Source organism: Haemorhous mexicanus, chromosome 2 (genome assembly GCF_027477595.1).
Source record: "Haemorhous mexicanus isolate bHaeMex1 chromosome 2, bHaeMex1.pri, whole genome shotgun sequence".
Lineage (NCBI taxonomy): Eukaryota > Metazoa > Chordata > Aves > Passeriformes > Fringillidae > Haemorhous > Haemorhous mexicanus.
The window spans coordinates 25,867,796-25,889,864 of record NC_082342.1 but is presented as its reverse complement, the minus strand read 5'-3'; positions in this window follow the sequence as shown (position 1 = coordinate 25,889,864).

Genomic DNA, 22,069 nt, shown 5'->3' with positions numbered 1-22,069 from the left:
TGTATCCCATTGGTTTTTCCCCTGCCACTCCTCCAAGTTACATGTTTCCCATTCGTTACTTGTTTCTCTCCGCCCTTCCAGTTCCCTATATAAACCTCTGTTTTCCCCTGTGATGTAAGAGTTAAATGTGTCTCCCTTTGCAGAGGTGTTTATTCTAATAAAGACCTCCACTCTGTGGAACTTGCCACACAGTGCTCAAGTCTCTTTTCTCCACATTGCTGGCACCACTGTCAGGCTAAGAGCTGATCACTCTGCTGCCAGGATTGTGTCTGTCTTTCTAATTGGATGTCTTTATAAAGCCGCTTCTTCGGGAAGGCACTCCTGCCATCAACACCACCATGGCAACAATTTCCAAGTCAATGCCTTTAATAGGCTAGCACTGTTCCCAGGACAAGTGTTCCTGAGCATCAACTACCTTCCCAACATATGATACTCTTTCTGCTTCTACCTGCCAATTCCTTTCTGTTCATTACCTCCCTCTGGCTGATGCCCATGTTCCCTCACTCCTGTAGATGCACTGCCTTGGCTCCCAGCTGTGTACAGCTGGCAGGTCCCCAGGGTCCAGACAAAACTGTGGCTGTACTCCATCACATTCTCTCAATTAGAGTTGATGTTGGTCTCCTGCTAGGGACAAAAGAGAAGCTGCTGACTTTTCATGTGCCTCTCTGTCACTGTTGAAACACCACTACAACTTCCATGCCAAGAGTATCTGAGGCACAAGCCTTCTGGCCACTCTTCCATCTTTTTCTACTTTGCCACCCCCTTCAACACCTCTAGCATGAAGCTTGTGTAGCAGGTTTTTGTTGTGCTGGAAGAAAGTGGGTTTGGCTGCAACACAGAAAAATGCTCCCCTTACTCTCCTGGATGAATGTAGACACATGGGTAGTTTTTCAGTCAGCATTGTTGCAGCATTCTGCACACAAAAAAACTAAAGACGCTGTTGCAAGCATTATGTGTTGGCACACAAAGAGAGAGAATCTCCACTAGTGAAGTTAATACAAACCCTCATTGACAATTTGGGGGGGATGTTTGTTGTTTTTTCATCTGCTTGATGTGAGACTCCATCATGTTAGTGCTAGATCTGACACATTTGCAGTAGCCCACCCTGCAGAGGAGGGCAGCTGGAGATGGAAAAAAAGATGCTCAGTACAATCACAGACTTCTATCATTTGAATTAAAAGAGCATCCCTGTTACAAAAGAGCACTGGTTAGATATTTCCCTCCCTATGCAAACGAGAATGGGCAGGGATGTAGCTGAGAGAGGGGGAAAAGTAGTGCAATGCAAACATAAAGAGAAATAATTGAGGCTATATTTAAACAGATGCAAGGCTGGCTCTAGGAATTAATGAAGCCACGAACTTCCAAGAGCAGGAAGCCAAAGCACATGAGCCAGCTATGACCCAACTACACATTTTACCTATTCTAGGGTGCTGAAGAGTCACATTGTTTCTGCTGCCTCCACCTCTGGCTGACTGGGGGCATAATATGTGGACAGCTGCTATCTCCAACATTGGGGCTAACAGCATGATCTGCCTCGCTCCTCTGATCTCTACACAGTGTCACCACCGCTGCTCTTCTATCCATACCCTGTCCTTTCCTTCCTCTGTCATAGGAGCAGATCTCAGGATCACAGATCAAAGGAAGCATGTTGGTGGATGAGAAGCTGGACATGACCCAGCAGCATATGCTGGCAGCCCAAAAAGACCAAACATATCCTGGGCTGCATCCAAAGCAGTGTAGCCAGCAGGGTGAGGGAGGGGACTCTCTCCCCAGCTCTGCTTTGGTGAGCAGACTCCCCACCTGGAGTCCTGTGTCCAGATCTGAGGCCCCAAGATAAGGAGGATGTGGAACTGCTGGAGCAAGTCCAGAGCAGGCTACAAGGATGATCACAGGGCTGGAACAGCTCTCTTGTAAAGATAGACTGAGAGAATTGACATTGTTCAGCCTGGAGAAGAGAAGGCTCCAGGGTGACCTTAGAGCCCCTGCCAGTACCTGAAGGGAACCTACAATAGAGCTGGAGAGGAACATTTTACAAAGGCATGTAGTGATAGGAAAAGAGGTACTGGCATTAAGTTGACAGAGAGCAGGTTTAGATTAGATCTTAGGAAGAAATTTTTTACTGTGAGGGTGGTAAAAACTGAAAGAGGTTGCTCAGAGAAACTGTGGCTGCCCTACCCCTGCAAGTATCCAAGGGCAGGTTGGGTACAGCTTAGACCTGTTCTAGGGGAAAATGTCCCTGCCCATGGCAAGGGGGTTGGAACTTGATGATCTTTAAGGTCACTTACAACCACACCATTCTATGATTTCATCTCAATATCTGTTCCTCTTAGGGCAGCTAAATTCACTTCTGCTAAGTTGCTGAAAAACCTGATACTGCTCTAAAGAGGTGCTGCATTTATTTAAAAGTGTGCTCCATTTGCAATGTAAGAGCTTTTGATCTTACCAAGGACAAGCTCCCATTTAAAAAGCAGGTTATCTGCTGTAACTCCTAATGGGATGACAGCTGCCAGCAGCCTCTGGTTAGAGACATGGTGAGCAGCCTCACAGCAAAGAAGGCTGCTTGTTCTTTCCTGGCAGAGACACAAAAGCAGCCTTTCTTCCATGAGCTCTGTAACAAACCAGCTCAGTGTTTGTCCCAGGTTGGCCCCAACACCTGGCACCTGGCGCAGCACGTGGCTGAATTGCATTGTGGTGAAAGTCACCCTCAAGTTCACATGCAAAACTGGCTTCTGACACAGCTGGGTTATTAATTTGTTGAAAGACAAAGAGAATTGCTAGGGATGCAGGTAATAAAGGAAGCAGTATGTTTTAAAACTTAACAAGAAATACTGATAGGAGATTTCAATAATTTCCAGGAGGAACCCATCACAAAAGAAGCTCTGTTTATGGCAGCTCCTCAATGCCAAAACATTTAGTCTCATTATTGTAGATGCTTAAGCAATCATGTCTTAGACTGCTTTGTTTCAGAGCAGAATTCATTGCTAAAGATTATAAACTAAGCAGTAGCAAAAGTTCTACAAAGGAAGACACAAAAGCCCACTATTGAAGAGTTATAGACAAAATATCCAAATATTGCAAGGAAAATGCTCACAAGTGTAGAGTTATGATCATATGACACACAAAAAGAACATCACCAGGGGGACAAAATCATCCACTCATGGGTAGGAAAAGCCAGGATTAAAACTGCCTATGAAACCTTTGTGCCCTGCTGGTGGTAAGGCACTGCGATATGATCTCCAGCTACAGGATCCCAAACTTTTGTCTGAGGCACCCATACCATACTCTGCACAGGCAAGGGATGAACACTGACACTGCAACCATTGATATGTGGCCTCCACACTACTGGGTCATGGCAGAATAGGTCTCATTTGGATCAGATGCAAGCAAACAATCACATTTTAATCATCTTTTCAGCCAAAGCTCACAGGATTTAGCGCTGCTAGGAACCATTAAATTCATATAGAGGACTTACACCAGCTGTGGAAGGACAGACCACACTTGACTCATCACAAAGTCAGTGAAGTGCAGACAGACTGTGCATGATATACAATCTGCCAGAACAGAGTGTCCCTTCACTTCTTTAAAAAGCATTTGACACAGCAGAGTAAGTATCTACCATTTCAGCACTGAGCATCATGCAGCCGTGGTGTGTTCACCCTGGTCCTAGATTTGTACTTACCCTCTCATACAGCCATGGATCAAATAAACAAACAGGCTGATCCCTACTGTCCTCATTCCATATGAATCTCTGCACCTGGCATCCTGCCCACAAGCTGAATCCTGCACTGAATGCACAACTGCTATTTTCCCTGGACATATTTCTCCCCAAAATTCTCAGTGCACTATCACACTGCAGGTCTCCCTGGCATGATGAAGTGCTGGACCAACTTACTGGGACCAGCTTTTTGAAATCACAAGCACTAACTCTCTCTGTCTGGCAAGCCTAAGATATAAAAGGAATTATTGTTTTTCAGAGTTCTTCCTCATTCAATAAAAGTGATCAATCAATGCAATTTGTAATCTTCCATAAAATAGAATTCCTGAAGAAAAACCTATATTCCATTAAAGCTTCACTTATCTATTTAGCTGGCACAAAACTTCTGCCAGCAATGCTTGTCTCTCTAAGGCAATGCCGCAGCATCTCACAGCTATATCAATCGGTGCACTCAAGAACAGGTGAAACCAATTGTAACCATGACTGGATTTTATTCCTGATTTCTCTTCTGCTTTGTTTCTCTGCAGCTGAGAGCATTATACTGAGGGGGAGGTAAACATTAACTTTTGCTTCTTTTGATGTGATTTGTTGCATAGATCTTCCACAGCTCCCTGAGGGACTAGTGCCTAGCACTTAGGTCGCTGTTTGCTCTCTGTTCCCTACCTCCCCATTAACCTGGTGACATGTATCTGCTAATAACAGAGGATATGCCTCCAAAAATCATCCAGGAGGCTCAGAGAGAAGTCCTGCCTGATGTCTATAGGGAGAGAAGTAAAGGAATTCAAGGACTATTTTGAGAATTATTAAGTACCCTTGTTAGAAAGGAGATTAGCTTCATGAAAATCACAGCTGGTCTCTCTTTTTCAATTTTCACATTAGATTTAAATTGACTGCAAGTTCAATAGCTCTGAGGGTAGAATACAACTCACTACACTGAAAAATGGTCCCTTTTTGTTCAGCTTCAAGAGATGAGGGGTATCATCCTGTCCTTGGAAATAAGAAGCAGAAGTTCAACCAGAGAGGTCATCTAGTTTCAGATGCAGATATGGACAAAAAGTACCCTCCTGACCTATAAGTCTTCTGTGTTTATATTTAGCTAATTACTTCAAGCCTCTTTCATTCTTTGAACAGAAATAACCCTTACAAAAAACTTTAGTCACCTTTTCAATCTCCTCCAAAGGACAAGCTAAGAACAAGCCTGTCCTTCTTGTCTTAGTCCAAATTTCAACTAGAAAACTCTTTTAATGCTGAGATTACTTTCTTTCATTGGAGAATTATTACAGCATTACTTTCATCTCAAGGGTGAATAAGATATATTCATGTCCACAATAATTTGTTCCAGCATTATGATGCATCTCCTTCTGGACTTCCCTGACCTCCAGACCTAGTTTTGTCTTCCCTTACTTTTTTCATTCCAGCCCCCGACATTGATTCTTTTTCTCCATCTTTTCTCTTGGTGGCAAGAAAAGCAGTTTGGGAGACCACCAACATTGCACCAGCACCTTTGATTGGACACTTTCTCCAGGATCTAGTGTAAAAGAGAGTAAAGCCCAGGCACCATGCTGAGCTCAGCACTGTCTTCGCAGCTTTATAAAGACAGGCTGACATCACAAAGCAAGTGAAGGTTCTGGTATTGCTCTGGTAGGTTTTTCTTTGACAGTGGTCTTACTCATTCACCTTTTGATGGAAACCCTTTATTTACTAAATCTCTATTGTCTCAAGTAGCAGCAGAAAAACCTTTTCTGAGCTGTACATTTTCATGTTTCACAGTAATTGCACAGTTATTTTTCTCTGGATTCTCCAGAGAGCATGCTTTTCATTTTTGTTCTGCAATTCCAGGTATGGTTTTATGTGTGCCTTTGTTCCTGCGTGACTTCCCATGATTAGGGATATTGTGGGGACAATTAGGAAATAGCAGAACAGGGTAGTTTAAATTTCTTATCTCTCTCATGCATTAGCTCTTTAGGAAAGTTTGAGCCAGGCTACAAATATCCAGTTTATCTCTTCTCTGTCATTTTTGTGACCTGTTCTGTGATTTCTTGCAAAATTGCTGAATGCAGTCAGATTGCTCCTGTGGTTTTTTCCAGAACTGACTGCAGTAAACCTGGATATGCAATCCAGAGCTCTTGATAATAAAGGAAGGCTATAGAGAGCAATTAACATTTGAGATTTGAAGAGTTATTATTTGGGGTTTTTTCCTGAATTCTGATCTAGTGCAAAGGGTCCAATTTCTGCATGTGCTTTTATCCTGGAGATTTTTATTAGGTGTGTTGATGAACATGTTAGGAGAGTGCAGGCCTCCTCTGCTAAAGTACTGTGGCTGACAGAAAATCTGGAACTTAGGAAAAACAGGTTGAACTCTCTGACTTGCTGAAATTTTCAATATATTCTTGGATAGTCTACTTTATCCTCTTGTCCTACGATTTCTAATGAGTCACATGGGTGCAATAACAGCCTCTTTTCTCACGAGGCAGTTGGTTAGGTATTTGTAATATAAAGTAGTTAAGTGATGATGGTGACAAAGGACATGGAATGACACGTGAGAGGGGAAGAGGAGAATGGCCTGAGCCCCATCCTAAAACGACAGAGGTGAGGCAGAGCCCAAAGCCCAAATCATCTGTGCCTGTGACTAACATCAGACTAATGTGTCTGTGCCCAACAGACTCTAAAAACTGAATTAGGAGCTGCAGGAACTCAATGGCACATTCTTATTTCTTGCTGTTCATATGTATTTCTCATAATCTTAAGGCTGTAGCAAAAGGGATTTTTTTGTAACTGCCGCAGGTGAGAGTACTGCTGTAGTGGTTTAGTACTCTCTCTCCTGTGTTTGTAAAGATCTTTACTAGAGACACAGTACTACTGTTATTGCTAATGAAATATTCCTAGCAGTGTGCCAAGCATATTAAGCATCTGCCAGACAGAAATATTCACTCAGCAAGGTCTATTCTTACATTTCAAGCTGAATCAATGGCAGAGCCTTCTCTCTTTGGAGGAGAGATGCCAATGAGCAAATAGACTCTTGGAAGGAGTGAGGAGTTGTGATAGGAAGATGTAACCAATCATCTGGCTGTGGACCCCATCAATACTAGACAAAAAACACAGGGCTGCGGCCCTCATCTGCAGTTTGAATTCCAGAAAGCCTTTCAGTACAACTGTCTGATGTGAATTAAATGCAATATAATGAGAACCAATTTGTGCTGGAAAAAGCTAGGCTGCGCAGATAGTGATTAGCAAAGCTAACATTCTCCATGACACAGCCACAGCTGTGATCACTGTCACCAGCTTTGGGACCCTCTGTGTTCCTTGCCCAGTCCACATCTTCACTGTCCTATCCCTTCTCTCTGCTCTGGGTCTCTTCTTGATGCAATACATGGTCATCTGCCTTTGCCTCCTACATTAATGCCTCAGGCAGACTCCTGGCCTGCTGGGTCATTGAGGTTAAGCCTGGTTTCTTGGGAATAGTGAGTTCCCTCCCCCAGAGGGAAGGAGAGGAACTGGTGTCTTCTTACCACATCACAATAAAAATAAGGTAGTTGCTGAAAACCTCTGAAACTTTGTCAACTGCCCTGCTTCACACTGGAGAGGGCAATGCAAACAGTCACTTCAATGAGTAGATGAGAAGCACTACTTAAGGTTTCAATGATCTACTCCTAGAGAGCAATCCTAAGACAGCAATGAAAGCCCCAAAATAAGTAACATGCCAAAAAACACTGAAGGATCACTTTAAATTTTCCCCTTTTAGTTTCAGAGTTAATATTTAACTTCTGAGGAAATTAGTATTTTCCCTGAGCCTCAGTGCCAAAAAAACTCTATGTTTATGTATGATAGTCCTCTATTAAAAAAAAAAAAAAAAAAAGGAGAAAAAAAACTTGAAAACTATGACTGCTTCAACATGTTGAACATTCATCAGAGCTGAACTGTATGTCTTGACATGTCCTGACATACACTGCTTTAACTGGGATCCCTCAACCCCTATGAACTGACACAACTTTAAATTAAACTGCTAAAAACAGTCTAAGCCTTTAGAGGAGTTTAAGATAACTAAACCCCTTTAAAATTTAAGCAAAATCAAAAAAGTATCAGAGAAAGCATCATCCTGTATTACAACCACTTTAGCATTGTAACTTTCTCAAACACAAAGATTTCCAGTTTAATGACCCCATTGCAAATTTTTTGATGTTGTGCACAAGTGTGAGGATCCCCATTGTGATCTTTTGTGGATGATCAATCTTAATGTGGCTCACTACAAAAGTCAGATTTGAAGCTGTTGGAGTTATCCATCTTGTAATATTTATCCCAAGAGTAAACTTGACCAGCAAATATGAAATACTGTCTCACTGGTTTTGTTGATATACTGTTAAAAAGGTTATATGTTTACTATTTTTTGACATCACTTTTCTCTGCATTTGTCAGAACTTTTCACATAAGTGTGTTAGGGAGCAAACTGAAGAGCACACGTGATTGTATGAAGCAGCTGAAGTTGATATGACCGCATAACTGATGAGTGGCAAATCCTCAGTCATTCCTAGTTTGTTCCTAGAACTCAGAGTTCTAGGAGGAAACACTCTTAAAACACTTTGAAATAAGAGAAGTTTTTCCAAGGATCTTATGCTGGTATTTATTCAGCAGTAACCCCATCTTGCCTTACTGAAAAAATTAACTGAGCTGCACAGGCAAAGTTACCATTGCTGCTCTAAGAGAGGAGGCAGGTGTCATTTCAGAAGGATGGGAGGAAGAAACAGGAGAATGGGAGCCAGATGTGCTGAGATCGTGACCTCATTCAGGGTGCCAGGGAAGGAATCTGGCCCTTTCTGCAACAGCAACAGCTCCAGCAGTACTCTGTGTTTTTGTGCTGGGCAAGCAGGCCCTGTGGCAATCAGCCCCCAGCACTCTGCTGCCCCAGGCAGTGCTGTGTTGTCCATGCTTGCAGTAGACCTGTCCCCAGCTGTTCCAGGCTTGTGGCAGAATCACAGACCTGCTCCTACAGCTTCTGTCAGAAGAAGAAAAATGTAACTAAAAGAGCCTATGCATCTCAAAAAATGCATTTTTTCCTTTTCTTTTTTGACAAAATTATTATGATGAGAGGTTAAATATCTTGCTATAATGCTTGCTTTTAGCCACATATATGCTCTTTATTCACTGTGTAGTAATAGTTTCATTAACATAGGCCAGAGGGAGACGAATGAGAGGAACAAGCTTGGCATAAAGAAAATATGTAATACTTTGAAGCTTATTAAGGAAAAGTTGTAAGTCCCAGAGGAGACATTTTAATGAGTGGAGTCTGGAGGTGGATGTGGCTTTCCAGTTGGTCACATTGACACCATAATTTCTGAATTGTTTCTTTATTCTCTCCACACCACTGTCATGCCATAAAGGAGAGATGAATGTACATGCAATGGCAGATCTGGCTTCTGAAGGGCTGCAGTGTTAATGGTAGTGTGTGAAGTACATTTCACAATGCTTTTGAGGTATTAAAAGGAAACTAAACAATGACAACATCAAAATTTCACCTTCGTCTTCACAAGGGTTATCTGATATAGCTGGAACATCAACTCCTCATCAGCCCTTTCCCACCTGAGATTACAGAGAAACTACTCCTGCTGAAAAACTCATTACCACTGACATTCCCTAAGAGGAAAATAGAGTAAATTATGTGCTGAACACAAACAATAAAACCAGTTTTACTTATGGACCTGGAGAGGCAAATCCTCTGCCTGTGGTTGACCTCCTTCTCTCTGGTATCTGCGTTCTTTGCCTGAGGCCAGGCAGGTGCTGTGTCACTGCTGTGACACCAGACTGTGCTGGTTTCCACGTGAAAGGCTGGCACATTTTTGCGGATTTTAGTTTGCAAACTCTAGGGTCCTTCTAACCAGGCAGAGCTGAAGTGTTTCAGTCCTGCACTTTTTCAAATTTCCAGAAATACCACAGTAATGACAAAGGCTCTTCTAAGATGCAGGACAGCTTTGCACTGACCTCCAAACAAGGTGAAGGAGTGAATGCACCAGAGTGCTTCAATTTACAGTGAGATTTCTGATGTGGGAAATGCACATGTTTTGCATCATCTTGTTCTCAGAAATGGATGATATTGAAGCTGTTTTGTTTTAAACAAAGGAAAAGAGGCCTGAGGTACACACCCAGCATGGAAAATTTCAGCCTAAATGATCAAGTGTAGTGAAGTTACAAGCAACTTCAGGGGGGAAAAATGGAAAAAAACCCAAATGGAAAAAAACCCAAACCAAACAAAACAAAACAAAAAAAAAAAAAAAAAAAAAAAAAGGAAAAAAAAGCAAGAACTCTTGAAATGGAAATGATTGTGCAACCCTAACTGTGGGTGAAGCTATTGCTACCTAGGATGAGTATATCTGGGAGGTGACCTTCTCAAATAAAAGCTGCAGAGCAGTAATAGGGCATTGTTTGGCATTGCATTCTTGAATAGCTTTAGCAAACACAGAAGGCTGAAGACTAGGAGAAACAAGGTAGATAAAAAGCAAAACAAAACAAAGGCCTACAGTAAGTTGAGAGAACATTCACATTTTCCATACAAACTGACAGGATGTTACAGTTTCTGGAGCAGGGCAGGGCTATATGTTCCTGGTTTTAGCAGAAAGGTTATAAAAATTCAATGACAGAATTTCTAGGTCATAATGCAAGCTGTCATGTATTTTTCTTTCTGCCTTTCAAAGTGTGATGACTTCTCTGTTTCACTTAAGTTCTGGTTAACTGCTTTTACCTTTTCAAGCGTGCTCCTCATCTGGGTTAAGTAAGTGCAATAGCACTCAGGAGAGGTCAGGATCTAGCCTATTTAGCATCCTCTTCACTGATAGCTTACAAATAAAATTTGGAGTTTAAGATACTTTGTATGCACAGTCTATCATTCTCCATCCAAGTTGCCATTATTGGATAATTAAACAGAACAGGAGATTAAAATGTACTTGAATTAAAAGGTTTGGACTCATCACTACATGACGAGTCATTTGTCATTAAATGACTCTTCTACCATTGATCAAGGCTTGCAATTATTTTATACTTTTCCCTAAGACATAAAAGAGATGAATAATTTGTCACTGCTGAGTATTGCACTTCAAATGTTTAATTTTTTTTCAGTAGCTATATATATATGTGATGGTTCTTTGTATTTATTTTTTGTCTCACTCTCTCCAAAAAGCATGTAATCCTCTTCAAGCCTCTTGTTCTCATAGAAATCTTAACTTGCCACAATGAATTAGGCAACATTTTACCTTCTCACGAAGTAAAAAAGCATTTATGTGTCTCCTTAGACCACATCCACTTCTGGTAGTTGGATGTTAATAAAGGTTTGGACTTGCTAATCTTACTTCAGCAAAACTTCTGTTCATCCTACCTAGCTGCAAGTTCAGGGCAGCTGCAAGTGAAGTGAAGGTCTGTGTCAAGTCAGGAGACAAAATTGCTGACTGTGGTGTGGGCTGTGCTTCTGTGAGCTCTGAGGGTTGATTAACTCAGCCCTGGAGACTGTGCATCAAAGCAGTGCAAAGTCCTCTGTGGATCATGAAAGGTGGCAGTCAGGAAAGAGCTGGTCCCAGGTTGCACCACCACCAAGATTAACCTTCCAGATACCTGACAGGGGTGGAACAAATCCTCTGTGCTCTGCGCCCACCCAGGGAAGCATTAATTTCTTGCGCAATGCTTTTCTGTACCTGTGTGTTAGTCTGGAAGACCTTCCACATAGAGTAGAGAAGCAAAAACACTGGAAAGAAGGTGCTGTGTGAGGATTTTGCTTGCATGGTGTGGGTGTCCCCAGCAATAAGCTGTGGTGACTCTAAGAGGACAGTGATGCCACCTTGAAAAGGCACAGGCTGGGAAAACTATGGAGTTCTCCGGGAAATCTGTATATGTGGTGGATACTGATGAAAGTTTGGCTTGTCAGCTCCTAAACCGAAGCAATATATGCTGCATTTCAGAAGACTGCCCATGCTTAGATGTGATGCATTCCTAGATCTGTGTACAAGAAGCTTTTTCAGTCACATTGTATTTTCTTGCCCCAAGGTTTGTAAGGTTTAGTGGCCTTTGAGGACTTCTGCAAAAATACAAAATACCTGGAGGATACAGCTCTCCCATGCTCTGCTTTTCTTTAGGAAACCTGGGGCAGCTAGGATGCTTGCACAAGACACTCAGGGCCACCAGAGTACTGGCCCCATTTGCTCTGGGACTGTATCCTTGGATGTCCCTGCTTCACCACTAGCACAGCTGTCATCAGCAGGCTGTGAGGCATCACTGCCTGTGCCCAGACTCACTTCCACCCTCTGCCCAGCCACACAGTACAGCCAAGGCACTGTGCATTCAGCACAGCCGATCTGCATGTCAAGTAATCTAAATTTACCCTTGGATTTTTAACCATCCTTCCTAAGACTCTCCTTGCTGCACTGCTGACCAGTTTGCCCACAGCTCTTGAAAACACACACATTCTTTATTCTTTGTGAAAATAAACAAGCTTTTGAACTTTGATATGTTAATCCTGAAAAAAAAAGAAGATACAGGAGAAAGCCACCTGAAGAAATGTAAGCCACAGCCTGTTACAGAGATCAGTGAGTGTTTAGGTGTCTGTATTCCTTCTTGGATTTGGCCATTTGCCTGACAGCACTCACCATCAGACTCAGCTTTTCACCAACTGTTTCCTGCAAGTCACAGGGAAAGCAAACTCCCACAGACTTCCACAGGGTTCTGCCAGTGTAAGACCATCTTTTTTCAGAGCAATCCTCCAGCAGTGGTGAGAAGAGAGTTGGTAGAAAGCCTAGGCTGGGGATGTTCTTCCTTGAATAATTTAATAATTGGCAATGGCATTCTTGGTGGTGTTATTAAAATCCCATGACTCAGATATGGCTGTGAACATGTTAGGACCTGATTAATTTTACTGATAGAAGAGTTGATTTGTGTGCTTGGGATTTTCTCTTTGCATGGTCAGAACAATTCAAGCTCTTTATCTTCACTACTTGCCTCTGGCTAGGTTCACTTTTTGCTCTCCACAGGAGTAGAAAGTTTTAAATTAACACATAATACACTGAATTTGAGAAGGAAATTATGCTGCTTGTTCTTTACTTTCAGAATCTTGTAGCTAAACTACAATGATGTTTTGACCTTTTATTTAGGATAGCTCTGTAAATAAATGAGGTGATCACACTCATGATCTTCGCAAACAGATGCTTTAATATATTTTGGGCCTCAGTGTGACATTATGGGGTGTTCACAGTCTTGCCAAAAACTCAATTACCTGAGTCAGCACTCATTTGCAAATACAGAGCCTGAGACCTGGTCCTTAAGGGCACCTTGTTTGGTGAGCATGCAATTTATTTTTTTAAACCGACACTAGTTTTCCCATATCAAATAATGCATTTTATTTCAGAAGATGTACTAGGTCAATGGTTTGGACTGATGAGAGATGAAAATAGTAACATGTTCTAACTAAAATAATTCAGAGCTTGTTGTTTTTTCATCCATAAAGCTTGTTATGGATGAAAAAACAACCAACCAAACCCCATGCATACCTAGAAAAAGTGCTATTATATCCCAGCTCATACCAACTTAACTCCCTTTTCCCCTGCAATCGGCAAAGTTGTGATTCTTCTCTGTCCCACTGGCAGAAGAAAAAGGGGATTCTGGCTGATTTGCAGTATTCAGCATTTGAACAAAATTTGAACTTTCCCAATTCAAATGCCAGAAAAGTGTGGCAATACCATTAAGCCTTATGAATGAGGAGCCAGTGAGATTTCAAGGAATATGGGATGAGTGTTTCCTTCTCTTCCTCCTCTAGTTTCATGCCATTTGTCTGTCTTAAGATCACACTGTCCTGTCCTTTACTGAGCTGCTGCCCTTCCTGGTTCTCCTCAATCACCTTCTGTGATAAGCCTACACCCACTTGCTACAGCACCTTGTGTTTAATTTGGCCACTATGATTAACCCAGGAGTGCCATTTCTAGGCCAGCTCCACTTGGTACCACCAACACCATTTCCCAGCCTTGCCAGCAACTGGCATTCTGTACACACTCAGTGCCAGATATTTCAGAATAGCGAGAACTCACAGAAGCCTTGGCAGAGGTGCTGAAGTCCTCACTGTTGCCTGCACAGACACCTGTGCAACATCAGACAGCATGGGTGAGGAGGCCTTGCAAACATTCACACTCCTTCACCCCTTTCCCAAACCCACCCACCTACCAGTTAGGGTCTGTGTCCCCAGTTCTCTCCCCCTTCACCTGCTCTGCGTACCTTCAAGGAGATCTCGGTTGCTACTAGTCTCTTTGTGCTGAGCCAGTGCTTGTGCACCCTCCCCACCTTCCCCTCCGTGAGAACTTCCAGGGAAATCCCCATACCCAAGCAGGACTCAGGATCTTGCCCCTAACCTCACATTCCATCTCCTCTGTTCCTTTGGAAAGACTGAGGTACATACACATGAAACTATAGAGAGGGTATCAGCTGCAAGACTTTCTCCTGTCATTTCATGTGTGAGTAAGAGCTTCCAGTCTTCCTGCCACAAAACTGAAATTAGTTTGTTGCATGCTGTTGGAATGTAACTATGATTAAGTCCTGCAATTGCTCCATATCAGCGATGGGTAAGTGAATGTTTACCAGATACTGATACTTTGGAGTTTGCTCAATATCATTAGATAGATCGGTGTAATAAAACACTTGGGAACCCTTTGATCTAAAGGCTGCATATATATTTCAGATCTAAAATGTCCATGGTACCACAACATTTGCTTATGTGCACGCTTCCAGATTGCCATGCACAGCAATGTTCTTCCTGCATTTCCCTTCAGCTCTGCTAAATCAGGCATTTTAGAGTTCAGTGTCAGCTGGCTTTGCCCTACACATTGCTACAACCCATTCATGAAGAAAAAAGCCTATTAATTTTTTGCTTAAATATAATATTAGAATTTGAATAAAGCAGCATTTCTAGCAACACTGTGTACAGTACAAATCTTCAAGGATTTTTAATGGTGATCATACTTGTTCTCAGAGAGGAACTTCCCTGTAGACTATGCCATTACACTTCACCAGGTATTTTACCTTTGAACTGGGTTGGACCTGCTGTTACTGGAAAACAGTAATTGTACTAACTGGATGGTTAGTTCCCAGAAGAGTCATTTTATAACTAGGGAAAGTACTTTGACTGCAGCCTTTGAAATCTCTGACTATATTATAACTTAACTACTTGGCAGCATTCAGGAAACCCCCCCACCTCGAGTGCCACCTTAGTGAGTTCTTATTAGCAAAGCTAATTTTTGGGCTTCTGGACAAAAGATGATTACAGGTTAAATTATATTGGGATAGCATCATGTGGCTGATTAAAATTGAAACAAACTGCTAATGCTGTAAAGAATGCATCCATTTATAGGCCTGAATCCACTTCTAACACAAGAAAAGAAAAATTTCTGAAAAGTTTTCTCATTTTACGTGTACAAGTAAACTTGTACACTACTGTGTACAAGTAACACACACGGTTTCTGTTGGGCATTTTTCCAAAGGAAAAGGAAGGCCAAAGAGGCAAAACGAGGTGAAATACATCTTCCTTTAAACCCAGGCATTATTATTAAAGGTTTTAGGGCTTTGTTTAGAACTGCAGTGCTAGTCTGTAAAGTGTTATGTAAAATTACTACTAAATCAACATAATTGCTGCCATGGAATTGGTTCTTAGTACAGTGAAACACAATAGGCCTTGTTGCTCCACCATCTCTTCTGCCCTTGCCTGGATATATTCTGCACCATGAAGGCAATACAATGGACTTCTGTCCTTGGCATCATCTCTATGGCATTTGTCTTCCAAATTAACCATGCTATCTGAGGCCCACAAAATCCTATGAGAAAAAGCATTGAGAAGGCAGGCTATGACTTGCAGAACTTTTAAAGAGGTTTATGTGGAAGGCTTAATGCAGGTCAATGAAGAGTTTTAGAGAACTGTAGAACTGTCTATTTTGTTTAAGATTCTTTCCATGTTATATAAACTTCATTGACAGAGTCCAGGATGTCTGTGCTCCCAAAATGATATGCCAGGAATCAATCTGATATGATGTTATTTTTGTTGCAAGGTGACAGAAAAAGGGGAGGCAGTACTGGATAATACAGGAAAAAGAGAAGACGAGGGAGTGCCAGGGAGTGTTGCAGTTCCTGGTCTGCCATTTCATTCACAGCCCAAATCACATCTTCAACCTCAGCCTGCACTGACACAAACAGTCTGGTTTTAAACTGGCCAACAAAGCTACAGAAAAAGGCACAACTAACGAAGAACTCCTTGTCAGCACCAGAAAAAGCACTGAGCTGATGGAATTGTGCTACTCTGTACCCTGCTGCCTCATCCAAAAGTGGTCTAGGTCCAGCTTTATGGGCCAGCATTTTCTCCTTGGGAATAGCCCCACCTTTGTGTTGTGAAGCAATCGTCCTTTTTTCGTCTCTGTCTTCCAGTTTCTTATTCATAAACCTTGTCTACTATTACTGCCATGAAGAAAAAATGCTTGAAACAGCTATCATACCTTGGGTGAGAGAAAACCTGACACCCAGCTGACCTGAAATGTTACTGAGTTCAGTCCTTTTGTCCTTTACTGCCTTTCAAGTGATCATTTTATGATATGCTGTCCACTGTTTTCCCTACAAAAGAGAAGGCAGAGTGACATTTCCTACCCTTTCACTCTCCAAACTGACAGCAGGTCACCCCTGTGGTGACTCCTTTTTCCCTTAAGCAGACAGGTAATTTACACAGAGTATGTGCTCTGGACAAGTGATGGACAAGTGCCACAGTGGTCAGGGAAAACATCTGAAACCCTAGATACCATTCTGAGCTTCAGAGGGCACCCATCTCTCCTCACAACAAAAATAGGCCAGAAATACTGTAAGAATAGACCTCTCTCATGGGGTTTTGGCACATCAGCTCCTGCTTGAGGCCAGAGATGTCTGAAAAATTGACAGAGGTCTCAATTGAAAGGAAGGTTAAAAGAAATTTTGGTGCTCATAGGAGAGGAGACATAAAAAGGGAGAAGGAGACAAATGAGAAAAAAAAGGATGTAAGGGAAAGGGGAAGGAGAAAAAGGAAAGGACCTTGATGTTTTAAAGAAGGATTTGGGTTTGGGTTTGTTTTAAAAGTATTTTGTTCATCTCTAAGGGCTACTAAGTCTCAGTCATCAGAACAAACAATTCCCAAGGCCCTAGCTCTCCTCCTTCTCTTGCATGCAGTCCCCTACAGAAGGGGAGTGCAAAGGTGTTGCAAAAACTATGAAATCAGAATGGTGGGGCTTTATAGTCCCTATGTTTTTATGCTGCACAAAAGGATTGCACACAGCACAGGGAAATAAAACGTGACTCTCCTATAGCCACTGCACAGGAGATAGATCCCTGCGGGGGGATCTGATGCTGCCATTGGCAAAAAGTGTCAGCACCCAGTCTGGTAGGAGTCATGGGCATGCAAAAAATAAAAGAAAATGTAGGACTGGCTCTGGAATATTCATTTAGAGCCCTTGACAACAGTGGGAATCCCTTCCTGGGTTCAGCTGTTCCAGACCAGACTGGAAATGCCAGCCAAAAAACAAAACAAGGAGATGTTACTATTGCCCTTTATTCATTTAGACTTACTGTAATGTAAACAGATATGAAATCTGAGAAAGCAAAAGCTCAGAGTGCACCTTGTGCTTTGAGGATGTTTACAAATTGCCAGTCCTTTATAAATAGAATAAGCAGGAATTAGGGGGAAAAAAATCCCCTGAAGATATTTCCTGGTTCCTGGAAGAAAGATGACTTTTTCAACTTGGACCAGGCCCAGATGCACACTGTCCCCTCCACACGAGGCTTTGCTTTTGGTAATGCTTGTATCCGTGTTTGCCATTTGAACCGGTGGCACCCTGAACAGCAGCAGCAGCAGGCACAAAGAAAAGGTTGTATGGTGCAGATGGTGGAAAGCCAGACTTGGCTATTGGGCTGCAGACAGTCTTGAGCAGTGCATGTGAGGGCCAAAGGAGAAGGAGGAGGATTGACCAAGATGGCTTGGTGGCATGGCCCTCAACCAGAGATAATAAGACATCCTCTATTTCTGGGCCATTTTTGATGGAAAAAATCCCAGCTTTTACCCAAAATCTATTTGTGGCCAGTCTGCAAAGTCAACTGCTCTTTACAAAAAATTGCTACTCACTTAACAGCGTGGTATTTCTGTGAAGTTCCTTTTTGGATATAAGTTCCTCATGTTTGTAGTGCTGTAAATCTGGCTGCACACAAGGGCAGAAATATCCAAGCAGGTGGTTGCCAGAGTTCTTCCTCCAACATAGCACAGGATCTGCTAGGCCAGGTCACACTAGCAACCATCAAATTTAGTATCTTGTCTGAGGCATCAGGCGATGCTGCCTTCTCAAGAGGCAAATTCAGAATTCCATGAATGATTCAGTGCTGGCTAAGAGGGAGAAAAATTCCTTTCTCCCTAAATAAATCAAATACTCAGCATCATAGACCTTTTGCCATCAAAATACAGTTTTACTTCTGCTTTGTTCTTCACACACACTTCCCCACTCACATGATGACACACCTATCCAAATATTGGGTGAATTCTATCTCATGGGAGCCCATACTCTTAAAGGGTCTACCAAATCCCTTGTCCTTGTCATGCCACATGCCACAGGGCACAGCCCATACCAACATACAGCCAGAAGCCAGGCATGTTCAGCTGCCCTGGGGAGAAAGCAGGTGAGGGAATGGATACTCCTATTGCCTTGCTTACAATTCAAACAGGATTTAAGATGTTGCAGGACCTTCCAAATAACTGAATGCAGTCATTTATGAAGGTGATGTTGAGCAGGTCAATTGGACTCGTGAATAGCACAAAGCTTTGCAGGGAACAGAAATGCTTTGATGACTTCAATGATGGTATAAGGGACTATGTAAACCTATTCACACAGATTTTCCAGACAATCACAAGCTCTTAAATATTTCCTGAAACCAGTGCCAACTGTCCAAGTCCTGTCCTATTGAAATCATGGCCTCCAGACACTGCACCTCAGTTTCTCATTCATGAAAAAAAGTGGCAGAGCCTGTGCTGCTCATTCCTGGCCCTGGTAAAGGGCAAATGCTTAGGGACTGAAGGACTAAAAGGCAGGTCCTGAGACTTGTCCCACCTTTCCTGGGGCTGGTGTGACATACCTGCCAGCTGGTGCAGCTGGCTCTGACTGCCCTCTAGTGCAGGGATCAAACCTGCTGAATAATTTAAAAGATGGGGTTAGGTATGAATGGAACAGACACCTGTGGCTGAATGGTGAGCCAGCTTTTGCTCAAGTGTCAGAGGTCTGTGGCTGGCAAGGAGACTCCCAAGTTGTGTTCCAGGTGGCACATTGACCATGAATATGAGGCCATCAATATGCTTTAACACTGCAGAACAACCAGCTGTGTCTGTTTTTGCAAACAGAAATTCTCATTCAAAATGCAGGTAATTCAGTAAATTATTACCAAATCTGAAGCATCACATCAGCATTTTACATTTTAAAAGTGTCAGAAACAGCTTTTGGGGTTAATGTATCTAAGAGAATGCTTGGCTAGTTCAGTCTCTATTTCACATGTTGGTGATTGACTACTAAACCAATTCATGAATCTTCTCACCTTACAACTTTTTATAACTTTTCCATAAAAGAAGACAATATAGTTACAAACTACTGAAATCTATGAAAGCCCAAGAAAAATATCCTTCTGTGCCACAGAGGAATCTATCACTCCATATAATTTTAAATAATCTTGATTTTTCTCTCATTGCTTCAGGCTTTAGAGACATTGTTAAGAAAAAAACCAGAGCAATCTCATAATTAGATTCAGCAACTACCTGCAATTAGATACAGAAAGAGACAATTACATTACTTGAGAGAAAAGATCTACTTACAGTGGTTCCATATAGACATCTGAACTATTTGTCTTCTTCTGTAGACCTGGTGTATTCTGTCTATAATTTTTATCACAAGACAAATTAATCTGAATGAGCTGGGTCAGGATGACCCCATTCTTGAAGTCCACTTGATAGCTTCCTGTTGAAAAGAGGTATTAGAAGGAGGTGAATTTAATAATGGGAACGATTCAGAAGAATGGCAACGGACTATAAAGCTTTTTATCTTTTAAAAACTTTTGTGCCAGATTAGTTCACTCAAGATCATCAAGGACATGGTATCTTTTCTGTGAGGGGCCAATATCTGGGCAAAATATGAGAAATTATATAAATTTGTCCTGTAATTCATAATAGATAGAACTTATTTCAAAAGCATTGTGCTAAGGAAGCACCATTAGTGGTGCTAAGTGCCTTGGCTCTGTGGCTGCAGTTAACTCACATGAGATGTATTAATAGATCCTATGTTCCTCTAGCTCCCCAATACTCACTGATACACCCACATACTTGCACAGCCTGCTGCTCATACCCAGACTTGGCCGTATCCCTGTGAAGCTTCTCACTCTTTCCAGATTTATCTAGCCTAAACAAGCTAATTACCTGCAAACATTACCATCTCATACCCATCCCTCTTCCCAGCTCTTCTAATATATGTAAGGGGCATCTGCCATGCTCTTACATACCTAAAAATCAGCCCAAAGTACTGTGGCCAAAATGAATTTTAATTTCAATAACTTAATTAGATGACTGTGCAGTATAAATTAACATCCTTCTCTGGTTCCTGGTGGAGAGTTATCCACATAAAACCACGTCATTACAATGTGTAGGTATTAATTCAAGGACAGACACCTTGGCACAGAGTCTTATTATGGTCAGTACTTGAAGACATTGTTAGAAATCATTATCACTGCTGCACCTATTCTGTGATCACTTAGAAGATTTTACCTTCAAAGGCACTTTCTAACCAACAATAAACACACCTGAGCAGTTCCTCCTGGTCACCTGAGTAACTACTTCTTTTGAGAGTAGTATTTGTACCAGTCCTGCTGGTGTATCTTTTGTGAGATCTCCACTAACTACAGTCAAATGATCAGGCTTCAGCAGCAGACCCAGGAAGAGAATCCCAGATTCATAAATGTTTCTGGCACTACACAGCCAGATTTTCAAGTTAACAGAAGGAACATCTGCACACAGTGCAAATTCTCAGTAATAAAGATGTGCTGACTGCTTGGTGTGAATTCCCACTGGCTAAATACATAGCCACAGGGTGGAGGTGAATGTTTACCACTGGGGCAGCAAGCTGATACTGACTGACAGCAGAAAAATTAGAGGATTTCTTTGAATAGATGTTTCTTAAAATGAATCTCGTTGCAAACACAGGTCTGGTTAAATCTTTGTAGAATAAGACAAAAGGATTGTCAAATAGCTGCTATTTTCAACCTTAGCTGGCTTATTTCCTCAGTTGCCTTGGGAAGAGTGTCAGTGTGCAAAGTGATATATATATATACAGCCATGCTTGCTCTTCCTCTCTCTTCCAGAAGTATTCTTAGCAAACACCTGCTGCAACTGCTCCTGCCGTTGAAAAACCAGGCTCATTTCAGACTGGGCTTTTCCTCCTTATAAATGCAGTCATACAACAGCATAAATTTGGCAGCTGTGTAACAATTCATTGTATTTGACAACAGCTGGAGGAGAAAGAGCATCTAAAAGGACAAACCACCAAACATCCCATCTTCCTTAATGTAACAGGTAAACACACTGTAAATGGAGTTGGTGAAGTTGGAGCAGACCAGCTTGCATGCCTGAGAGTAGAGTCTTTAGTGCACCACTTATCACACTTGAACAAGTTTCTCTTAAGCCCTCCTTCAATGTTTTATTTCCACACTTTCCTACAGGGAGACTGACTAAGAAGTATGCATAAATTTCATGCCAAAATGTCTCTATCTATCTTCAGATCAGAGTCATGGGAAAAACTCACACTGGCCTCAGCAGAGTTTGCACAAGCCCTTCAACTATCCTAACCTACTGGTGATAGCTGTTTGTGTCCCTAAATGACCCAGATGTCCCAGATGATAGCACAAGAACAATGTATCATATTAATCATAGTATGGAGCAATAACTTGACTGTCCCTATCTGGACCTAGCAACTAGGAATGCAAAGATAAGCACAGCACATGGTACTTTCACAAGGGTGTAAGGGAGCTGCAGGGACTAGTGGGTACTTACCCCTCTCCTTTGGGTCTTGTTGAAAATTCCACAGCCTGTGAACCCCAGTCTGATCCCCTTTGCTCCCAGAACCAGATATTGCTCTTTTGAAGTCAGCACAGAGTTATGGAATAGCTCAAGCAGAGGAATAAGTTAATATTACCTATTTTCTCAGTTACGCGTTCTAATGCAGCAGTAAATGAAAGCTTGAAGGGACTTAGGTTTAGTGAAAAGGAAGCAAGATGACTGAAACTTATTGTAAGGTCAGAGCATGTACACAGGCT